Raw genomic sequence first — 15,141 nt, 5'->3', positions numbered from 1 at the left:
TTCAAAATTTATAATAATGATTCAGTATTTAATACTGAATAATTTTTATAATCTGAAAAAATATTTAGATTTTTGACACAATAAATATAAACAGAAAGCAACACAAGAGACATACACACAAATGCGTCAGTAGGGGGTGAGAATAGAGTGAGGTGAATTGGCTCTTAACCAGATTTGAATGAAACTTATACAAACACTAAAGTGAATAAATATATAATAAATAATTAACACAGATTACTTTTTGTAGGTACATAATACATACATAATACATAAATAATAATACAATTTCACTTATTGTTTTTCCAACTCAGTTCAGATCCTGTTCCCTGCCGAGATTTAAAACTAAGCTACATTTCCTTTACCACTGTAGGTCCCGGAGACAAATGGATAAGTGAAAAAGATATACATGTCTTTTGTGATATTCCAAAGTACAACTGAAAGACAAAGAGTATTAAGACATAGACAAACCAATTACAGAACAGATAGTAGCTATGGATACAAAGCAGATATTGTCTGATAACTGTTCAAAAACAATTAGAAAATACAGAAGAACAAATATTCTACAAACTGTTTCATTGAGACAACATTTCTCTGGCTTGTTTTGGCTTAGCAAAGTAAAAAGATTTTGTGATATGTGAGGATGATGTTAATCACAATGTTGTAAGTCAAATATCTCAGAATTATCTAACTGAATCCAAGGTCATGACTTGAGTGCTCCTTTGAAGAAAACCTTGCTTTTAACATTGTCCTCTTAGTCAAAATGAGGACAAAGATAAGGAGAATAAAAACTGCTGACGTGAGTGGGTTTACAAGCCAGAATCTGTTAGAAATTTACTTGCGACAATTTAGAATTCTGTCAGAATTGGATTCTGCTGCTCATGTTGAACGGATTCCCTTACGATGTTGTTCTTTGTGAAAACTTATGTACAGTTGCATCCTTTAATCAAGCACTCAAATCCAGGCCAGTGTCAGATGACAGAGGTAAGTGGAGAATAACACCCAGGCAATATTTTTAATATAAACATTTTTAATTATGTATATATTTGTAAAAAAGTCAACAAATTACTAGTTAAGTTAGTAACTAAAACTCTCTAAATTTTACTATATTTGCTATACTTCAAAGAAATAATTCTGATTTCTTCAATGTTTGCCTTACTTGGACATTGAAGAAATCAGAATTATTTCTTTGAAGTCACATAAACACACAAAACAATGGAAAGATCTCTGAAAATAAGACATTGCCTACCTTTTAATTACATTATTCAACTTTGAAGTATAAATGAAGACTATGAAGAATAAAAAAAATAATACATTTTCCATGACCTGGTATTGTACAGTTTCAGGGATTCCTAATTACCAAGAGCATCTGGCCTTGTCTAATGTCATTTTCAGGAAAAGAACACATACTCCTTTGGGTGACATTCTCAAGCTGCAAGCCAGATGAATTTGCATGAATTTGCATATAATGATCCCAAAGTATCTAAAATTCACTCTCTGAATTTGTGTCCTTCCAATTACTCTAGTACATTTGTGTGTCATCTGGCTCATTCTCTTGTGGCAGCGTGGTAAGATCTTGTATTACCACTGGTGGAGTTACTATAGGCATAGTGACAGGCATGGGCAATGACACTGGCATTGTAACTGGCCTTGCCCCCGTTGAACTATGAGATACACAGATGGAAAGCAGCAGTGTTAGTGCCTTACAGGCAAAAGTGTCCACATTCTCTCCCTCTGCCTTGTAGTTCTGGTAGATGAAGTACACCTTGATCTCCAGCACAAAAATGTAGGAGAACCAAAGAATCATGGCATAGCCACATATTGCAGTCTACACTTTGGCACCCACTCATACTGCTACATAGAGCAGGACAATGAGGAAGCAAACATCTCCCACCAAGACCATGATGCAGACACCCACCCTCTGTGGGCCCTGGTCTTGTTCCACTAAATAGGCATCCATTAGAGCCATGCTACTTATGATCAACACACACAACAGGCAAACATGCAGCTTGTTCGATGGCAGAGGAGCGACCATATTGACCTTGCAACTGAGAGAAATAAGGCGTCTACTGTGGGTGAATATTTGGTTGCATTAACATGAAATGCATTTCTCCTGACTGAGCTCCTATTACAAATTTTATTCCTTACAGTCCAAATGGCTGGCTAATTCTACTGGACCTTTGCATAGGTGTTAGGTCTTTCATTTCAACATTATTGTCCCTGTCTTAAGGTTTTGTTCATTTTTAGTGGGCTATAGACCAGAGTCTTAGAACACAAATCCTAGAATAGTCAAGGATTTATTATATTCTTCGCCCTTAATTATTGGTTTTAGTTCCTGTGCCCTTGGCCTTTGCCTCAGAATCATGTCCCAGATTGCATTCTGTTGAGGTAAAATGGCAGAGTATTGAGTATAAGCCCATTCACGTGGACATGGGCATGGGTCTTAGCCCTCTCAAAGAACTTTATTTTCTATATTCTAACGTGTTTTATGTTGGTGAGAGAACACTGGGCCGAGGCCTCAGAGCTCCTATTCCTTATTTCATTCTTTACAATCTAAATGGCTTGGTCATTTGTAGCAGATCCTTGCCTAGATATCAGAGCTGCATTCACCTTTTTTTTTTTAAATTTCTGAACATTTTGGGATTTTGGTTCTATGGCCTAATAACTCCAAGCTTCCATTCCAGTATTATAGTCACTCTTCTTAAGGATTTTGTAATAGAGAGTGGGCCCATGACCTTTGGCTCAGAGCTCAGATGAAATGTTTTTTAAGAGTAAAGTTCAGAGAGTTCAGAGAGTTCAGAGTCATGATTACTAGGTTGTCTCTCCAGAGTTTTATGTACCTATTCTATTTTAAAGGGATAGAGGCCTCTGGGCCTGTGTCCCATCTTACTCTTGCAAAATGAAAGGTCTATTTCGCTGGAGACAAAGTGTATTTTATGGCAGAAATATGTGTTTATAATCATGTGTTTAGAGACAGACCTTAAATCACATTATCACATTAAGAAAAGTAAAGCGTTAACTTGGGTGACTACACCAGTACAATCATGGAATTGTGATTTCAGGCGTTTATTTACGCTGAAAAGGCGTTTACTACACTGTAGATGTGCTCAAACAGTTTAGAAAAGCTAGAAACGCTGTGCAGTCTTCTCTTGACGTCAAGACTGAACATGTGAATGAACACTAAAGCTGTAACATGGGTGACGAACTGTGTACAATACTGACACATCGCAGCCACTTTTATTAGCGGCCGCCATTTAGTAGCCACTTCGTGGCCACTTTTATTAGCGGCCGTTCTGCACCCGACACGTTTATTAGCCACTTCTCCTGGGGCATATTTCACGTCATCTGCACAGCTACAGTGAGAAGTAACATGAGCCACCACTATCTAAAGGGGGCTGTAGGTTTGTGGCGCTTAGTGTTTTGCCAATCAGGAGATAAGGAACTCCTGGAACCCTCTACATTCCTTAATAAGTTGCATCCTAGAAGGATTGCAGGCTATAACTTTTTCACGAAGTAAATAGGAAAAAAAAATAAATAACCCATGTCACACATGAATTTATGTAGCCTCACTAAAACGCTGTGTAATTATGTTAGCCATGTTATTTTGGTTTGATACAGAGAATATTTAGCGATGTGGCAATTTAAATTTACTTCATCCTGTGATGACTGTTTGGTTGATGGGAGGATTTTTTTTATTTTTTCTGAATGTTTTTTTTCTTTTTCCATCGACTCATCCGTGAGATTATCCAGCACTATATTATTTTTATTTTTTGAAGCACTTCTGCTTTATTCAGGAGCATTTGTTCTGTCCTGTTCACAGAACTGCTCTGCCACCTGAGAAGTTCGGTAAATTGGTGTTGGGGGGAACAAAGTCAGAAGCCCCATTCTCAAAAGGCTGAGACTGAGAATGAAGTGAGAGATTTAAAGGCATGAAAAAATACACAATATCTGTAAAAAGACATCGTAAAGAAACATTGAATTTGCGTTATAGTTCTCAAACATTAAATATTAAATGAAATAATAAGTATTAACTACATACAATTGTATTGGGTTTATTGCCAAATGAATAAATCCAGATATAAACAAAAGAAAAGTTAAAAAATATAAAAAAGTAAAAAAAAAGTCATAGATAGAATAAACATGATATAATTAAAGTGTTCTTTATTTTAGAGACACTAACAAACAATTTAATACAAGTGTTAAATACTTTGTAAACATTATTTATGTCTTAATAATGTTGATGTTCATGGTTTATTAATGTTAATAAATGTATTAAATAATTTTCATAAAGCATTACCAAAACAATTACAGCAAAAGAAGAAAGAAAGTAGGAAAGGAAATGCAAAAAACCTGGACTCTTAATTTATAAGACAGGGACCTAGAGGCGAAATGTTCATTACACAATAAATATTTAATATTATATCTTGTAATTTCTAAAATAAAACTGAACTGCTTTCCCTATTATTTCCATACACATTTTAAGTTTGTCCTTTATTATTATTTAAATACAAAATACCCATTGATTTGCAATAAGCCTACAAAACAGAATATCAATGTTTAATTATCCTTGCCTGTCAAGTTTAACAAAACATGTTGTCTAGTCCAGCATACCTTAAATAGAGTGTGAGTAGTGTTAAACAGAAGCAGACATCAGCCTATAAGGGAGTTATAACAATATGAATATTAGTCTCTCATAAGAAGAAAATATACATATTTCAAATATATTTATGAAATATATTTTGCAATATATGAAAATGGCCAAAAATGTATTTCTTAAATATATATTTAAAATGCAATGATTTGTATTTGTTATTATATTTTTCAATTGTATGTAATTTTAATAAAGGTTAAAGATGTAACTAAATATACATGAACTGAATGAGCGGTACAGACTGCTGTGTTTTGCATTGTACTTTGCATTAAGACACTCACACAAAACGTATGCTATATTATTTTTATTTTTTGAAGTGCTTCGGTTTTTTTCTGGTGGCCCCGATGTGGCCATGATGCGGCCGCTCAATGGCAACCTCTAATAAAAGTGGCCGCAATGTGGCCAAGATGTGGCCGCTCAACGGCGACGCTAATAGAAGTGGCCGCGATGTGGATGATCAATGGTGTCCACTAATAAAAGTGGCCACGATGTGGCCGCTCAATGGTGACCGCTAATAAAAGTGGCCGCGATGCGGATGATCAATGGCGTCCGCTAATAAAAGTGGCCACGATGTGGCTGCTCAATGGCGACCGCTAATAAAAGTGGCTGCAAAGTGGCCAAGATGTGGATGATCAATGGCGTCCGCTATTAAAAGTGGCCACATTGTGGCCGCTCAATGGTGACCGCTAATAAAAGTGGCCGTGATGTGGATGATCAATGGCGTCCACTAATAAAAGTGGCCGCGATGTGGCTGCTCAATGGCGACCACTAATAAAAGTGGCTGTAAAGTGGCCGTAATGTGGCCGCTCAATGGCGACCACTAATAAAAGTGGCCACGATGTGGATGATCACTGGCGTCTGCTAATAAAAGTGGCCGCAATGTGGCTGCTCAGTGGCGGCCACTAATAAAAGTTTTGGGGTCGTGGTTACTAGGGTTTCTCTAAACAATTTTAATTCCCTATTCTAAGAAGCCTCTGGGCCTGTGTTTAAGAGCTCATGTCCCATCTTACTCTTTCAAAATGAAATGGCTCATCCTGGGTATTGGCTTGGAGATTTCATTGCAATTTCTTTAAATCATTGGCCTCAGTTCAGAAATGCAGTTTAAAGACCCTGGGCTTTGGCCTCCAAAATACCATTCAAATATTTCAGTTCCTATCCTAAGAGGTTGGTTCCTGGCCTTATTCCAAGGCATCTTGTGTTGGTGATATGATGCTGGGACCTGGCCTCAGAGCTCCTATTACAAATTTTATTCTTTGAAATCCAATTTGTTGGCTCATGCTACTGTACATTTGCTTGGATGTTAGGTCTTTCATTTTAATAACATTGTCACTGTCAAGGTTTTGTTCCTCGTTAGTGGGCTACAAACCAGAGTCTTAGAAAAGAAATCCTAGACTTTAATCTGTCATAGCCAAACGAGAGAAGCTTGAGAACAAGACCCTGGGCCTGAGCTTTAGAGAACCCAACAAATTTTCTGGGTACTATTCTAAGGATTTTAGGTTCAGGGACATGATGTTAGACTTTGTCTCCTGTTCAAATCTTTAATCTTTAGATACTAAATGTCTGGTTCAAGTGTTCTTGTTTTTCCCTGGTCTTCAGTAATTTCATTGCAATTTCTTATCAACCAAGGAGACTAGACAGGGATTTATTATATTCTCTGTCCTTATTTGTTGTTTTTTATTGAGTGTAAGATAATTGGCTTAGGCATGGATCTCAGTCCTCCCAAAGAAATTCATTTTCTGTATTCTAAGGTGTTTTATGTTGGCTAGAGGACACTCGCCCTAGGCCTCAGAGCTCCCATTCCACATTTTATTATTCCTATTTTAAGAGCTTTTAAGAGCTTTGGTCTTTGCCTTATTTAAAGGGATTTTGTGTTGTGATATGATGCTGGGATCTGGCATCAGAGCTCCTTTTACAAAGTTTATTCATTAGAGTCCAAATGTCTGGCTAATTCTACTGGACCTTTGCATGGGTGTTAGGTCTTTTTCAACATTATTCTCCCTGTCTTAAGGTTTTGTTCATCATTAGTGGGCTATGGACCAGAGTCTTAGAACACAAATCCTAGACTTTAATCTTTTATTGAATTCAGAACCATTAGCCAACTGTGTTTGCACACAGAGGAATTAGACCTATGCATTTAACCCAACCGTGCAGTGAAACACCCACATACATGCACACTAGTGAACACACACACTAGAGGGCAGTGAGCACACTTGCCCGGAGCGGTGGGCAGCCCTATCCACGGTGCCCGGGGAGCAGTTGAGGGTTAGGTGCCTTGCTCAAGGGCACTTCAGTCACGTACTGTCGGCCAAGGGGATCAAACTGGTGACCTTCCTGTCACAAGGAACAGCCTAGGCTTCAGGGAACCCAACAAAATTACTTGACAGTATTCTAAGGATTTTAGGTCAGGGAACATAATGTTAGGCCTTGGCTCCTGCTCAAATTGTTAATCATTAGACACTAAATGTCTGGATCATGGGTACTTGTTCTTTTTCTGGGCTTTAGTAATTTAATTGCAATTTCTTATCAACTGTGAAGAATAGTCAAAGATTTATTAGATTCTCTGCCCTTAATTGTTGGTTTTAGTTCCTGTGCCCTTGGCATTTGGCTCAGAGTCATGTCCCAGATTTCATTCTTTTTAGACAAAATGGCAGGGTACTGAGTATAAGACCTTTGCCCTGGACATGGGCCTGGGCCTCAGCCCTCCCAAAGAAATTTATTTCTATATTCAAAGGTGTTTTATGTTGGCGACAGTACACTGGGCCTAGGCCTCAGAGCTCAAATTCCAATGGCTGGGTCATTTGCAGCAGATGCTGGCCTGGATTTTAGAGCTGCATTCACAATTTTTTTTCAACTTTCTGAATAGGTTGGGATTTTGGGTCAAAGAGCCAAAAACTTCAAGCTCCCATTCCAATATTCTAGTCACTATAGTTAGGAGTTATATATTTCAGAGTGGGCCCGTGAACTTTGGCTCAAAGCTCAGACTAAAAGTTTTTATTACGCCTAAGTCTTGGTCATATTTAATAGGTTTCTCACCACAATTTTAATTTCCTATTCTATTTTAATAGGATTGAGGCCTCTGGGCCTGTGTTTAAGAGCTCATATTCCATCTTACTCTTTCAAAATGAAATGGCTCATACTGGGTATTGGCTCAGAGATTTCATTGCCAATTCTTTTCATTGTCAGCCTCTGTTCAGAAGTGTACTTAAAAGACCCTGTGCTTTGACCTAAAAATGACTATTCAAACATTTCACTTTCTATTCTAAGAGGTTGGGTCTTGGCCTTATTTAAAGGGATTTTGTGTTTGTGATATGATGTTGGCATCTGACATCAGAGCTCCTATTACAAATTTTATTCTTTAGAGTCCAAATGGCTGGCTAATTCTACTGGACCTTTGCATGGGTGTTAGGTCTTTCTTTTCAACATTATTGTCCCTGTCTTAAGATTTTGTTCATCAATAGTGGGCTATGGACCAGAGTCTTAGAACACAAATCCTAGACTTTAATCTTTCATACATAAACAAGAGAAGCTTGAGAACAAGACCCTGGGCCTAGGCTTCAGAGAACCCAACAAAATATCTTGGCAGTATTCTAAGGATTTTAGGTTGAGGGATATGATGTTAGGCCTTGGCCCCTGTTAAAATGTTTAATCGTGAGACACTAAATGTCTGGCACATGGGTACTTGTTCTTTTTCTGGGCTTTAGTAATTTCATTGCAATTTCTTATCAACCGTGGAGAATAGCCAAGGATTTATTATATTCTTCGCCCTTAATTGTTGGTTTTAGTTCCTGTGCCCTTGGCATTTGGCTCAGAGTCATGTCCCAGATTTCATTCTGTTGAGGCAAATGGCAGAGTATTGAGTATAAGCCCATTCGCCTGGACATGGGCATGGGTCTTAGCCCTCTCAAAGAACTTTATTTTCTACATACTAAGGTGTTTTATGTTGGCGAGAGGACACTGGGCCGATGCCTCAGAGTCACCTCTCTTTATTTCATTCTTTTCAATCTAAATGGCTTGGTCATTTGTAGCAGATCCTTGCCTAGATATCAGAGCTGCATTCACCATTTTTGTTTTCTGAACATTTTGGGATTTTGGCTCTATGACCCAATAACTCCAAGCTTCCATTCCAGTATTATAGTCACTCTTCTTAAGGATTTTGTAATAGAGAGTGGGCCCATGACCTTTGACTCAAAGCTCAGATGAAATGTTTTTTAAGAGTAAAATTTGGAGTCATGATTACTAGGTTGTCTCTCCAGAGTTTTATGTACCTATTCTATTTTAATAGGATAGAGGCCTCTGGGCCTGTGTTTAAGAGCTCATGTCCCATCTTACTCTTGCAAAATGAAATGGCTCATACTGGGTTTTGGCTCAGAGATTTCATTGCAGTTTCTTTTCATCATTTGGCCTCAGTTCAGATGTGCAGTTAAAAGACCCTGGGCTTTGGCCTCCAAAATACCATTCAAATATTTGAGTTCCTTTTCTAAGAGGTTAGGTATTGGCCTTATTTGTAGTGATTTTTTGTTAGTTATATGATGGTTGGACCTTGCCATAGAGCTCCTATTACAAATTTTATTCATTACAGTCCAAATGTCTGGCTTATTCTACTGGACCTTTGCATGGGTGTTAGGTCTTTCATTTCAAAATTATTGTCCCTGGTAGAAAAGCTAGCAACGCTCTGCAGTATTATCTGAACTCGAAGACATTATAATGATTATAAACCTACATTTCTACCAAAAAACTCCCATTGTCTCCAAAGAACCTTACCTAATATGACATTTTAATGAGAAATAACAGTAAAGAATTAACTTGGGTTGCTACATCTGTGGATGGAATTGTGGTTTCAGGGGTTTATTTACACTGAAAATGTGTTTACTGCACTCCACAAGCACTCAAACGCTCTAGAAAGCCTAGCAGCCCTCTTAACGTGAAAACATTATAATGATTATGAACAGACATTTCTGCCATAAAACACACTTTATATGTAAAGGTACTGATCGTAAATCACATTTTCATGAGAAAGAACACTAAAGCGTTCACTAAAGCGATTAAAGCGATTAGATCTGCGCAATCATTGAATCTCGGTTTTAGGCGTTTATTTTCACTGAAAGGGCGTTTACTGCACTCCACAAGCGCTCAAATGCTTTAGAAAGGCTAGAAGCGCTATACATTATCCTCTTAACCCTAAGACATTATAATGATTATGAACAGACATTTATGCCATAAAACACACTTAATATTTTAAGGTCCTTACCGTACATGATATTTTCATGAGAATGAACACAAATGCTTTAACACGGGTTACGATCTATGTACAATGCTGATTTCTTTGTTCTAGATGCTAAAAGGCAATTAGTGTATTTCAGAAGTGCTCAAATGCTTTACAAAGGCTCGAAACGCTATGCAGTATTCTCTTAACGTGAAGACATTGTAATGATTATGATTATTAGGCCTTTCAATAATAAAGCTTTGTGTTATTTTAAATATGAATTATAATTCAACCCAACATTTAATTTAAATTCTACTTGTCATGGTAAGTTGCACAGGCCGGGCACTATTTAATGTATTTGGTTTGACAAAACTGGGCCCTTCAGTAAAGAAGCTATTGAATTTTTTGTTTATAAAATATTAATTATAATTCAACCTAACATTTAATTTAAGTTCTACTTGCAGTAGTAAGCTGCACATGCAGGGCACTATTTAATGCATTTGGTTTAACAAAACTGGGGCCTTCAGTAAAGAAGCTATTGATTTTTTTTAATTTAATATTAATTCTACTTTGACCCAACACATAATTTGAATGCTGCTTGATGTACTTAGTTAGAATAATAAAGAACTCTTCAGTGCATTTGGTTTGACAAACATGGGCCCTTTGATAAAAAAGCTATTGAATTTTTTGTTTGTAAAATATTAATTACAATTCAATCCAATCCTTAATTCAAATTTTGCTTGCTGTAGTTAGTTACAATCATAGGGAACTCTTCAAGGCATAGTGTACATAGCTCCCAGTGCTAATGCTAACGCCACACTGAACGAGGTGTACCACGCTATCAGTGATCTCCAAAACACACACCCAGACGGACTGTTTATTATCGCTGGAGATTTCAACCATACCGATCTGAAGTCAGTGCTCCCTAAATTTCCCTATTCAGTCAGTGCTCCCTAAAACCTCAACCTGCATGTGACAGTGATGCCTCCCTTCCGGATGCGCTGAATAACCATTACCAGCATACCTGTGCTGAAGAAGTCTCCAGCGTCCTGCCTCAATCACTACCGTCCTGTTGCACTCATTCCTATCATCATGAAGTGCTTTGAGAGGTTTGTCATGAGGCACATCAAAGACCAGCTCCCCCCTTCACTGGACCCACTGCAATTTGCATATCGCCCCAACCGCTCAACAGACGCTGCCATCTCCACCATACTCCACTTGGCTCTCACCCACCTAGACAATAAAGACACCTATGTCAGAATGCTGTTCATAGACTTCAGCTTAGCATTCAACACCATCATTCCTCAGCAGCTGATTGTAAAACTGAGTCTGCTGGGCCTGAACACCTCCCTCTGTAACTGGGTCCTGGATCTCCTGACTGAGAGACCTCAATTAGTCGGCAACAACATCTACAGCACCACCATACTGAGTACCGGCACCCCTCAGGGCTGTGTGCTTAGTCCACTGCTGTTCACTCTACTTACTTACGACTGTACTGCAACGTACAGCTCAAACCACATCATCAAGTTCGCTGATGACACGACTGTGGTGGGTCTGATCAGCAAGAATATTGAGTCAGCATACAGAGAGGAGGTGCAGTGGCTAACGGACTGGTGCACAACCAACAACATGTCTCTGAATGTGGACAAAACAAAGGAGATGGTTGTTGACTTCGGAAGAGTGCGAGGTGACCACCCCCCACTGAACATCACTGGCTCTGCTGTGAAATGGTCAGGAGCACCAAGTCCCTCGGTCTCCACATCACAAAGAACCTCACCTGGTCCCTCAACACCAACTCCATAGCCAAGAGAGCCCAGCAGCGCCTCTATTTCCTGCAGAAACTGAAGAAATCTCATCTCCCCCCCTCCCATCCTCACTATGTTCTACAAGGGGTCCGTGGAGAGCATCTTGAGCAGCTGCATCATTGTCTGCATCAAGACCCTACAGCAAATAGTGAGGACAGCTGAGAAGATCATCAGGGTCTCTCTCCCCTCTATCATGGACATCTACACCACAAGCTGCATCCACAAAGCCACCAGCATTGTGGACGACCCCATCCATCCCTCACACAGAATTTTCACTGCTGCTGTCTGGCAAAAGGTACTGGAGCATCCGTGCCATCACTGCCAGATTCTGCAACAGCTTTGTTCAGCAAGCAATCAGGTTTTTAAACTCACAAGGACTGAACTGAACCCCACACACACACATACCCTACACACACACACACACACACACACACACACACACTTCTCTTTTGATGCTCTATTTGCACTGATCTGGATCATTGCTGCTAACACAGTTTTTACACTTTATTTAGTCAAGTACTGTGTATATCCTACCTCACAGATCACAGCATGTTAAATAATCTTTGCACCTTATTCCACTACCTCATGTCCAGAAATGAGTGCTGTGTTGGCACTGTCCTGTCTGTTTACTGTGTCTCTCTGTTTTATTTATTATATTTATTGTATTGTTTCTAGTTAAATTTTTTGCACACTTACATCTGCGCGTTTACACTTTGTACTGTCTATTTTTTTCCATGTTGCACCATGTTGCTCCTGGAGGAACATAATTGTGCTCCACTGTGTACTTGTACACAGATGGAATGACAATAAAAGCCTCTTGACTTGACTCTTGACATAAATGTGGAAAAATACTAAAAATAATTATTTATTTAAGAAACAATATAACTGTAACGATGGAACAGAAAGCAGACGCTCACGGTTTAAAGACAAAAAGGAAGCTTTACTTGGGGAATCAGGGATGCACACCGTAGTCAGATACCAAGCATGGGTCAGTTCCAAAAAACACAACAAGATGAGAATGGCTACCAAAACAAACAAGGGCAAAACAGTTTGGAGTCCACAAAACAAGCAAAGGGTCAAAATCACCAATCCAAATATCCAGGCAGAAGTACAAAAGGGCAAATCCAAAAACAGAGTCAGAGAACACGAGAAGAATAAAGTCATAACCAGAAACACAATCAAAGAAAACGCTCAGTAGTTTCATAAAGAAAGCAATACCTCGCAAAGATTCTAACTAAAGCCCGGGCTTAAATATTATCTAAAACAGCTGCAAAACATTAGTATTCCGGCGAACTTGAGCGCTGATTGGATGATGAGGATCTCTCCGGAGTCATGTGACTTTGCTGAGGAGTCTGGGAAATGGAGTTTGTGTCAGAAGATGCGAGCAAGGGAACTAGCTTCGTCTGGTGAGTGGCAGGAAGCGTGACAGTACCCCCCTCCAAAGAGTCCTGGCGGGCCTTGGTACGAGGGCGACCAGGACGACCACCGAGCCCCCCACCAGACCTCTGAACAGGGGCGGAACCAGAACCGTCGAGGCGCTGGACGGACGGGGTCTCATCACGGTGTCTCTGCAAACGCGTTGGAAGGGAGGCAGGGGGCCCCTTACGTGGGCGACCCCTGGAACGTGGAGCAGGCTTCTCCGAGTGTTGGCTGTGAAAGTCTGCGACGAGACCTGGATCCAAAATGTCCTTAGCCAGCACCCAACTCTGCTCCGTAACCCTCCCAATCCACCAGATATTGCAACAGTCCACCCTGCCTCCTGGAGTCCAGCAACCTCCGAACAGCGTAGACCGGGGCCCCATCTATCACCTCCGGCGGGGGTGGTGTGACGTCCGGTGACACCTCGTCCAATGGGCCTGCAACAACAGGTTTAAGAAGGGACACATGAAAAGACTGTGAAACTCTAAACCTTGGGGGTAATTCTAACCTATAAGTCACCTCGTTAATCCTTTTAACCACTTTAAATGGTCCAATATATTTAGGTTGGAGCTTTCTACTTCCCTCCGTCTGGTGAAAGTCTCTCGTGGCCAGCCAGACGCGGTCACCAGGTTGGTAGACAGGCGTTTCACCTCTGTGCCGGTCGGCCTGTCGTTTGTTCCTTTGTATGACAGTCTCTATGCGTCTGTGCGTCTGTTCCCAGACCTGTTCACTCTGGCTCATCCAGTCATCCACAGCCGGAACTTCTGTCACTGAAGCCGTCCATGGTGCTAAGGGTGGCTGATAGCCCAAAAAACACTGAAAAGGAGTCGGCCCTGTGGTAGAACTGGTTAGAGAATTTTGGGCTATTTCGGCCCAGGCTAAAAACCTATACCAATCGGAAGGGTTGTCATGGCAAAAATTCTCAAAAACTTGCCTAGCTCTTGGTTCATACGTTCACATTGTCCGTTAGCTTGTGGATGATAACCAGAGGTCAAACTAATAGATACTCCAATGTGCTCAAAAAATGCAGTCCACACCTGAGACGTGAACTGTGACCCATGATCAGAAACAATGTCCTCTGGGATCCCAAACAGCCTAAATACATGATTAAACAAGGCTTCAGCAGTCTGGAAAGCATTGGGAATGTTTTGGAATGGAATGAATCTGACTCCCCTTGAAAATCTATCAATCACTGTAAGAATGGTGTTAAAACCTTGTGAATCTGGAAGGTCAGTCACAAAGTCAATGGCTACATGAGACCAAGGTCTGGCAGGTATCGGAAGGGGCATTAGCTTGCCTGCAGGTAGAGTAGACTTCTGGGGGTAAAATGGGTTTAGCGTCCTCCAGCTTTGTGTTGACACTGTCTCTTTGATGTATGCGGGAAAGAGCGTCGGCCTTGGTATTACGAGATCCTGGTAGATAAGTGATGCTGAAATTGAAACGAGCAAAAAACAGTGACCATCGAGCTTGACGAGCATTTAATCTCCGGGCACTCCTAAGATATTCTAAATTCTTGTGATCAGTGAGCACGGTGAAAGGATGGTTTGCTCCCTCAAGCCAATGTCTCCACTCTTCTAAGGCTAATTTTACCGCTAGTAATTCTCTATCACCAATACCATAGTTCATCTCTGCTGGCGACAACTTGTGGGAATAAAAGGCGATCGGATGCAATTTCTGTGGGGACCCGGTTCTCTGTGACAAAACGGCTCCTACGCCAGTCTCTGATGGGTCCACTTCTACCACAAAAGGTTGGGAAGGATCAGGGTGTTTGAGAATGGGAGCCGTAGTAAAAGCTGCTTTGAGACGTTTAAAGGCAGCCTCTGCTTGCTCTGACCATCGGATCTTTTTTGGCAAACCTTTTAATAGGGAAGTAAGGGGAGCTGTGATAGTACTGAAATTTCTAATGAACCTCCTGTAAAAATTTGCAAATCCCAAAAATCTTTGCAGCTCCTTGACTGAAGTGGGAGTGGGCCAATTTACCACTGCGTCAACCTTGTGATCATTCATGATCACTCCCTGATTACTAACTACATATCCTAAGAAGTCGACAGACTCCAAGTTGAACT

The sequence above is a fragment of the Colossoma macropomum genome, unplaced genomic scaffold (genome assembly GCF_904425465.1).
Source record: "Colossoma macropomum unplaced genomic scaffold, Colossoma_macropomum, whole genome shotgun sequence".
Classification (NCBI taxonomy): domain Eukaryota; kingdom Metazoa; phylum Chordata; class Actinopteri; order Characiformes; family Serrasalmidae; genus Colossoma; species Colossoma macropomum.
This window is presented reverse-complemented; position numbering follows the sequence as displayed.